The 10,050-nt window shown below is 36.5% G+C and overlaps 1 long non-coding RNA gene across 1 annotated transcript; it reads right to left on the bottom strand.

Moving 5' to 3' along the window:
• Positions 1-7,233: 7,233 nt before the first annotated feature.
• LOC141598201 (uncharacterized) lies at positions 7,234-8,792 on the bottom strand. The gene is made up of 3 exons (XR_012523320.1): positions 8,704-8,792; positions 8,001-8,058; positions 7,234-7,438 (listed from the first exon to the last, which is right to left on the bottom strand). It is a non-coding gene; the product is annotated as an uncharacterized LOC141598201 (long non-coding RNA).
• Between the last annotated feature and the right edge of the window lie 1,258 nt (positions 8,793-10,050).

Here is a 10,050-nt window from a genome sequence, read left to right as displayed (position 1 = left end):
AACCCTTTCTCTTTGTTCATTAGTCCATGTGACTCGTTGTGTGAACCATTTCTCCTTGTTCATTAGTCTTTGTGACTCGTTGTGTGAACAAATTTTCGTTGTTTATTAGTCCTTGTGACTCGATGTGTAAACCATTTATCCTTGTCTTTGTGACTCGTTGTGTAAACCATTTATCCTTGTTCTTTAGTCCTTGTGACTCGTTGTGTGGACCGCTTATCCTTGTTCATTAGTCCTTGTGACTCGTTGTGTGAACCGCTTGTTCTTTTTCATTAGTCCTTGTGACTCGTTGTGTGAACCAGTTGTCCTTGTTCATTAGTCCATGTGACTCGTTGTGTGAACCCTTTCTCCTTGTTCATTAGTCCTTGTGACTCGTTGTGTGAACAATTTGTCCTTGTTCATTAGTCCTTGTGACTCGTTGTGTGAACAATTTTTCCTTGTTTTCGTTGTGTGAACCAATTGTCCTTGTTCATTAGTCCTTGTGACTCGTTATGTAAACCATTTATCCTTGTCTTTGTGACTCGTTGTGTAAAGCATTTGTCCTTGTTCTTTAGTTCTTGTGACTCGTTGTGTGAACCATTTATCCTTGTTCATTAGTTCTTGTGACTCGTTATGTGAACCAATTTTCCTTGTTTATTAGTCCTTCTGACTCTTTGTGTAAACCATTTATCCTTGTCTTTGTGACTCATTGTATAAACCATTTATCCTTGTTCTTTATTCCTTGTGACTCGTTTTGTGAACCTCTTGTCCTTGTTCATTAGTCCTTGTGACTCGTTGTGTGAACCAGTTGTCCTTGTTCATTAGTCCATGTGACTCGTTGTGTGAACCCTTTCTCCTTGTTCATTAGTCCATGTGACTCGTTGTGTGAACCATTTCTCCTTATTCATTAGTCCTTGTGACCCGTTGTGTGAACAAATTTTCTCCGTTTATTAGTCCTTGTGACTCGTTGTGTAAACCATTTATCCTTGTCTTTGTGACTCGTTGTGTAAACCATTTATCCTTGTTCTTTAGTCCTTGTGACTCGTTGTGTGGACCGCTTGTCCTTGTTCATTAGTCCTTGTGACTCGTCGTATGAACCGCTTGTCCTTGTTCCTTAGTCCATGTGACTCGTTGTGTGAACCCTTTTTCCTTGTTCATTACCCCTTGTGACTCGTTGTGTTAACAAATTTTCCTTGTTCATTAGTTCATGTGACTCGTTGTGTAAACCATTTATCCTTGTCTTTGTGACTCGTTATGTAAACCATTTATCCATGTTCTTTAGTCCTTGTGACTCGTTGTGTGAACCGCTTGTCCTTGTTCATTAATCCTTGTGACTAGTTGTGTAAACCAGTTGTCCTTGTTCATTAGTCCATGTGACTCGTTGTGTGAACCCTTTCTCCTTGTTCATTAGTCCATGTGACTCGTTGTGTGAACCATTTCTCCTTGTTCATTTGTAACACCCCGGTTTATGAAGGAGCCTTTAGCAAGACATTCCCTAATAAACCGGACTGTTACCATCTCGGTTTCCCGAGGTAGTGAATAACAAATTAAACTCCAAGGCAATTTATATAATTATACATCTGAAATGAAACAAGTCTCAAATCAAAATAAAGTCTCGATAACTAAACAAATAAAAGTGGGCTAGCTCTAAGTCGTGCAATCCAAGCTCTCTTCCCATCCGATCCTATCGGTCTCGAGGTACCACAACCTCGCTCCCCATTAAAAGGTTCATCACAGGTGTTCACGAATACACAGGGTCAACCACGAGGTTGAGTAGGGTAATACAATGCAACAACAAAATATGATATGCATGCTCCTCCGTCACCTCCATCTCCATCTCATCTCGTATCTCATAACTCATATCTCATAACCCGGACAACCCAGCCATACCGATCCCCGGTAGACTATATATATCGACCGTAGCCGATCTGCCAGCTCGCAGCTGAGGACACCAGGGCAAGTCCTGCAGAACCCGCCTGGGCCTTATCACAACATCATCATCACCACACCACATCACCTCAACATCCTCCATCTCCAATGCATATGAATGCCCAACAGTAAACAATGCAATACAATATGTATATCAATGAATGAAATCATGCCAGCTACCAAATGTTGTGATAACACACTCAACACGAACAGTTCAGTCAACCATATCATACCGTAATCCACAACCACGAATCAAGTCACGTTCACAATTTGGTCATATGAAACACAAACAAGTCAACACAATTCAACAACATGATAAGAAGTCAAGTGTATTTTTCCTACCTTTTCGCAATCCAAGCACACACAAGCAACCAATTACGATCCTTCACATATCCATCACCTACATATCATAATTATGTATAATTACCACCTACTCAATCAAATAATCATGCACACCACCTAGACTCATCATAACTTAATAGGAATATCAACTTAAAGAACAAACACGACTTTTCCTGATTTTCCAGCACATGACAGACTCGGAATAAAATACATAACTAATTCCAGAAATATCAAATTGATACAAGGCCAATTGGATTGAAACCCCATGAGTCTTAGCTACAAATTATATCTAACGTGTTTTTCTCAAATTCCAAACTTATCAAGGGTTTTCAGACTGATTTCCAAAACTGACAGAAACCGTCGCATAAAAAGTATTGATTCATAAAACCAGTTTAAAACATTATTTTTCAGAAATTCCAAATCCTATTATCATCTAGACTATACAAAGATAATGTATGAAGAAGCCTCATAACTGAATCAACATAAAAATTAGGGTTTCAAATCATTTTCCACAACCAAATCAGATTCGCGGACTTTTCAGCGACATGTTCATAAATAAATCACCTAGGACAAACCATAAAGAATTTGACTACGAGCTTTTATATGCATAAACTAGACATCAAATAAACAGGACTCTCTTTTCAAAATTTCTGAAGACGAATACTTTAAAACAGTATAAATATTGGAATGAAATCGACTTACAAACAGGGAAATCGAATTAGGTTGGAATCGATGAGAAATCTTCAATCAAATGAAAGGCTCTTTGTGTGAATCTGAAAATGCGTGCCGTCGAAGTGAAGGAGGCAGGTGAGATGAGGGTTGTGTAGTGTTAGGGTAAAAATTAGGTTAAAGACATGATGTTGGGTGTTGGGTTAATTGGATTAAACATTTGGGTAAACTCAAATGGGTCGAGGGTAAATGGGTTAGCTCACATCTCGAATTCCATATAAACCCGTCTCAATTAACTTACGAAACAACTCGATCTTACGATACCACGCGAGTCAAGTAAAATAACTTGACGTAATTATCGACTAAACAATTAACCCGACTTAAGTAGTATTATAAAATACGGAGTATTACAGTCTTCCCCCCTTAAAATGAACTTCGTCCCGAAGTTCGCCACCCCATAACGATAACCAAACATCCCCAAGCATAAGACAACACAAGTAGTACATAAACATAAGCTCTAAAACGCGAAGTGTTATATTCTACCCCCCTTAAGAAACTTTGTCCCCAAAGTTGGACATACGACAGAAGTATGTGGCACTTAAAGAACCACAACATTGACCGAGTAATAACAAATTAAAACAAATGACTCCATGCATGGTCAATTCTCGATCCACCAATCATAACATACCACTTAGCCAGATCGTAAACCACCACGATTTTACAATCCTATCCTCCTTAAAACATGGTTACGTCCCCGTAACCCCATTATGAAATTCCACATCCAAAGTTCAAGAAGATTACTGAAACAATAGACACAAATCATCTGATAAGCTAATTACTCTATACTGACAACTAACATCCGACTTTTCGAGCAACAAAACACACTTGTCAATTTCATGCTACGCATTACACAAAATCAAGGTAACAATTACTTGGATGCTTTGATACCAAATTAACACATTTACATCAATGTAGACAATCACTAACTCATAGTTCATACTTGACGGATTAAAATATTTCATATCAGTAATCACATCATAGAAGTAAAATCCATATTTCTGCAAATCAGGTTTAGAGAAAGACACTAGGCAAAATTCAAGCAATGTAATAGCGTTTCTATAATTGAGACTACTTTACACAAAACCCACCGAAACGATTAAGACTATATTATCATATAACAAGGTTCATACTCATATCATAAGCCTACCGTTCATGTTACAGAATTCATATCAGAGTATTACATGGTTACATCACATAATTCATGTTTGATTAACTTTTATATGAAACTCACATAACGTACAATCTCAACAATCAAACATCATGCAACAACTTTCAAAATTCATAATTAAGTAACCGAAATAATGACAATCACCAGAAATTCACAATTACCTTGTACAAATTGATATCATAAAACGATGACAAATAATGACACATACACATACAACCCCGAACAATAATAAAGTATTAGGGACGGTAATACCGTGTTACCTCGACAAAGAAAATAAAACTCAACCACGTCCTCGCATATGACGAAAATAGCTCACTAACTAATGGTCTTCATAATCAAAGTTGGTGTTGGGATAGAGTAGGCACGAGGGCAAAGGGCATGTATGTAATTAAGCAAATTTGATGATCAATTATAGACCATGAACGAGCGAGAGTAAAAATAAAAAACAATTTAAGAAACTTCTCACATTTGTAAACATATCACGAAAAATAGATCTACCACTACTATCTATCACAATCACAAGATCTTATTGACATGTCCATACAACCATTTACTCACTCACTGGTTTAGGTCACGAATTAGGCCGATGAATTTAAACAATCAACAACATACTCAAAATTCATATTTTAAATTATCAAAAATGTTTGCACGATATCAATTCTGAAAACATATTTCCCAATAAAAGTAGCAACATATGATCCATGACAACCACAACATTACTTCATTAGCAACCATATCGTTCAATTGTGTCCAAAGAACTTAGTATAACTCATTTTCAAGAAAAACAAAAGATCTCGCATAAACAACATAAACATACACATTTGCCATCATATACTTTGTAGAACCTTATCTATGATAAATTCCTAGCAACTTCAACAACTTTTCCGATTTGCACGATTTGAACAATTAGGCAATTGTAGGCTCAATTAAACGTAACTATAACGACTATCATTTAAACCAATGCATATCATGTGAATCATCAAAGGGTTATCCCATTATAATTCGACGGTTCGAGAATATATTTCAAATATCGTAACTATATCGTAACTATATCAACTATATTTCAAACATCGTGACAATTGCAACAATCACCTTAGCATTTCATGACAATACAACTATGAACATATCCAATAAGGAACAACAACACTATTTTATTATCATATCATAAGTTTAGGTTCAATCAAATAAATTAATGCAATGAAAGTAATAAGTATAACTATAGGCACACAGACTCACATAAAAGACATGAGAACTCAGATGACATCCTACATGTGTGAACATTTAGACATACTCATTACTACCATCCATGTGTAAACATTTAAACATAATTATTATAATTATTCGTGCGAGTATATTAGAACAATCAAATTAAAACGCCATCAACTTTACCAAGATATGACAATATAGTTTTATATTTACATATATCCGACTACTACGCAAATATGATGAACACATCAGAGATATTACAACATGCCAAACATATATAAAATATGCAAACAACTGGACTCGTATAAAATATTTCACCCTCGATTAAGAATCAAATTAAGCTATTCAATTTCACTCATACTATCATGCCAACAATGTTATCAACTAAATTTTCATTTTATCACTTGTTAAGATACATAACTACTATACATGCGTGCTACTATCATGATATAAAACATTATAAGGTCACATTAATAAGGCTCACGAAATAACCAAACAATTATAAGAAAACTTAACATAGAACGCACATTTTACAAGTCATGATTCACATTGTAACTTTCAAAAGTCACGAATAAATAACCGTTCAACGAAAACTTGAGTTATATTACTTTTTATAACATACAGAGAGTTAATAACTCGTGAGAAAAAGAATGAGGTCCAAAGCTCAAGAATTCAATTTTTAAAGGATCTTGCAACTCAGTTGGTCCAAGCAAGTATGTGGCAACAATTGGTCCGAAACTTGGGTCAGTTTGCAAAACTTACCATTTAATATAGAGACATCACGAATTTTCGTGGCTTATCAATTTGAAAGCATATGCGAATCTTCTGATCGAAGGAGTTGGAATTATGCAAATATTATTAATACAATTTAAATGAGGATTTTTACAAAATCGTTGGTCAAAACATCACTGCACAGGAACTTCCTAACCACAGCCCACTAAAATATTTATTACTCCTAATCCGTATATCCTATAAGCATGAAACCAACGCCAAATGAACACTAACTCACGAGGCTATCTCTCATAAAATATTCATCCATAGGCAGTAAACAGAAAAGAAATGGCAGTAAGGTCATTTAAAGAGTAAAATCAGACAAAACGAGTTTCAGCACTAGGTCATTCTTTACTATGTTACAAGCTCTTATGAACATACTATGTATACTAACCCATCCCAACTTAAATCTCATACTTTGTACTTACGTAAACATCTATCCCATAGAATCCCTTCGCATCACGATCTACTCCTTACATCTAAATCACGATTGCTATGACTAGAAACATGCAATTCAATAGTGTTTCTCATTACTATCACGATACTATACTAGCATGGCTTCGGGATCACATAACCGCATATCACTAGACATAATAGTACTATCAACACATCATTCAACATCCATCCAGATAAATATCATCAATTCGCAATCATTTTCACGCTCGTGATTACCACAATCCAACACTTCATTGATTATCAACCTGAACACGAAAATTTCATTTCTCATCTCCACAACATCATATGATCGCGTCATCATTCATACAAAATACTTACCGTAACGTTGTCCTGCAGAATGGTTAGAATATATGGGTCTCAAGGTATACATCAACTCGATTATATCCAAGGTTTCCTTCTAACTACCCCATTACCTCAATTTCTCTCGGGTTACCTGGTTCAAAACTGAGAGGGCAAAAGAGCACGCATTAAGGGCGCCTTCTTAACCGCACTGTGAGCTCCTAGAAGTTTATTCCCAGGGGTTCATTTTATTTAGACACATCCTACGTTCATTGGGTTCATTGGTTTAGGCTTGAGGATCGTATGCTCTGATACCACTTTGTAACACCCCGGTTTATGAAGGAGCCTTTAGTAAGACATTCCCTAATAAACCGGACTGTTACCATCTCGGTTTCCCGAGGTAGTGAATAACAAATTAAACTCCAAGGCAATTTATATAATTATACATCTGAAATGAAACAAGTCTCAAACTGAAAATAAAGTCTGATAACTAAACAGAAATAAAAGTGGGCTAGCTCTAAGTCAGGCAATCCAAGCTCTCTTCCCATCCAGCTCCTATCAGTCTCTGAGGTACCTGTCAACCTGCTCCCCATTAAAAGGTTCATCACAGGTGTTCACGAATACACAGGGTCAACCACGAGGTTGAGTAGGGTAATACAATGCAACAACAAAATATGATATGCATGCTCCTCCGTCACCTCCATCTCCATCTCATCTCGTATCTCATAACTCATATCTCATAACCCGGACAACCCAGCCATACCGATCCCCGGTAGACTATATATATCGACCGTAGCCGATCTGCCAGCTCGCAGCTGAGGACACCAGGGCAAGTCCTGCAGAACCCGCCTGGGCCTTATCACAACATCATCATCACCACACCACATCACCTCAACATCCTCCATCTCCAATGCATATGAATGCCCAACAGTAAACAATGCAATACAATATGTATATCAATGAATGAAATCATGCCAGCTACCAAATGTTGTGATAACACACTCAACACGAACAGTTCAGTCAACCATATCATACCGTAATCCACAACCACGAATCAAGTCACGTTCACAATTTGGTCATATGAAACACAAACAAGTCAACACAATTCAACAACATGATAAGAAGTCAAGTGTATTTTTCCTACCTTTTCGCAATCCAAGCACACACAAGCAACCAATTACGATCCTTCACATATCCATCACCTACATATCATAATTATGTATAATTACCACCTACTCAATCAAATAATCATGCACACCACCTAGACTCATCATAACTTAATAGGAATATCAACTTAAAGAACAAACACGACTTTTCCTGATTTTCCAGCACATGACAGACTCGGAATAAAATACATAACTAATTCCAGAAATATCAAATTGATACAAGGCCAATTGGATTGAAACCCCATGAGTCTTAGCTACAAATTATATCTAACGTGTTTTTCTCAAATTCCAAACTTATCAAGGGTTTTCAGACTGATTTCCAAAAACTGACAGAAACCGTCGCATAAAAAGTATTGATTCATAAAACCAGTTTAAAACATTATTTTTCAGAAATTCCAAATCCTATTATCATCTAGACTATACAAAGATAATGTATGAAGAAGCCTCATAACTGAATCAACATAAAAATTAGGGTTTCAAATCATTTTCCACAACCAAATCAGATTCGCGGACTTTTCAGCGACATGTTCATAAATAAATCACCTAGGACAAACCATAAAGAATTTGACTACGAGCTTTTATATGCATAAACTAGACATCAAATAAACAGGACTCTCTTTTCAAAATTTCTGAAGACGAATACTTTAAAACAGTATAAATATTGGAATGAAATCGACTTACAAACAGGGAAATCGAATTAGGTTGGAATCGATGAGAAATCTTCAATCAAATGAAAGGCTCTTTGTGTGAATCTGAAAATGCGTGCCGTCGAAGTGAAGGAGGCAGGTGAGATGAGGGTTGTGTAGTGTTAGGGTAAAAATTAGGTTAAAGACATGATGTTGGGTGTTGGGTTAATTGGATTAAACATTTGGGTAAACTCAAATGGGTCGAGGGTAAATGGGTTAGCTCACATCTCGAATTCCATATAAACCCGTCTCAATTAACTTACGAAACAACTCGATCTTACGATACCACGCGAGTCAAGTAAAATAACTTGACGTAATTATCGACTAAACAATTAACCCGACTTAAGTAGTATTATAAAATACGGAGTATTACATCATTAGTCCTTGTGACTCGTTGTGTGAAGAAATTTTCCTTGTTTATTAGTCCTTGTGACTCGTTGTGTATACCATTTATCCTTGTCTTTGTGACTCGTTGTGTAAACCATTTATCCTTGTTCTTTAGTCCTTGTGACTCGTTTTGTGGACCGCTTGTCCTTGTTCATTAGTCCTTGTGACTCGTTGTATGAACCGCTTGTTCTTTTTCATTAGTCCTTGTGACTCGTTGTGTGAACCAGTTGTCCTTGTTCATTAGTCCATGTGACTCGTTGTGTGAACCCTTTCTCCTTGTTCATTAGTCCTTGTGACTCGTTGTGTGAACAATTTGTCCTTGTTCATTAGTCCTTGTGACTCGTTGTGTGAACAATTTTTCCCTGTTTTCGTTGTGTGAACCAATTGTCCTTGTTCATTAGTCCTTGTGACTCGTTATGTAAACCATTTATCCTTGTCTTTGTGACTCGTTGTGTAAAGCATTTGTCCTTGTTCTTTAGTTCTTGTGACTCATTGTGTGAACCATTTGTCCTTGTTCATTAGTCCTTGTGACTCGTTGTGTGAACCAGATGTCCTTGTTCATTAATCCATGTTACTCGTTTTGTGAACCCTTTCTCCTTGTTCATTAGTCCATGTGACTCGTTGTGTGAACCATTTATCCTTGTTCATTAGTTCTTGTGACTCGTTATGTGAACAAATTTTCCTTGTTTATTAGTCCTTCTAACTCTTTGTGTAAACCATTTATCCTTGTCTTTGTGACTCATTGTATAAACCATTTATCCTTGTTCTTTAGTCCTTGTGACTCGTTGTGTTAACAAATTTTCTCCGTTTATTAGTCCTTGTGACTCGTTGTGTAAACCATTTATCCTTGTCTTTGTGACTCGTTGTGTAAACCATTAATCCTTATTCTTTAGTCCTTGTGACTCGTTGTGTGGACCGCTTGTCCTTGTTCATTAGTCCTTGTTCATTAGTTCTT

Source organism: Silene latifolia, chromosome 9, assembly GCF_048544455.1.
Source record: "Silene latifolia isolate original U9 population chromosome 9, ASM4854445v1, whole genome shotgun sequence".
Taxonomy (NCBI): Eukaryota; Viridiplantae; Streptophyta; class Magnoliopsida; order Caryophyllales; family Caryophyllaceae; genus Silene; species Silene latifolia.
The sequence above is the reverse complement of the archived record's forward strand: the minus strand, read 5'-3'. Positions and strand labels throughout refer to the sequence as shown.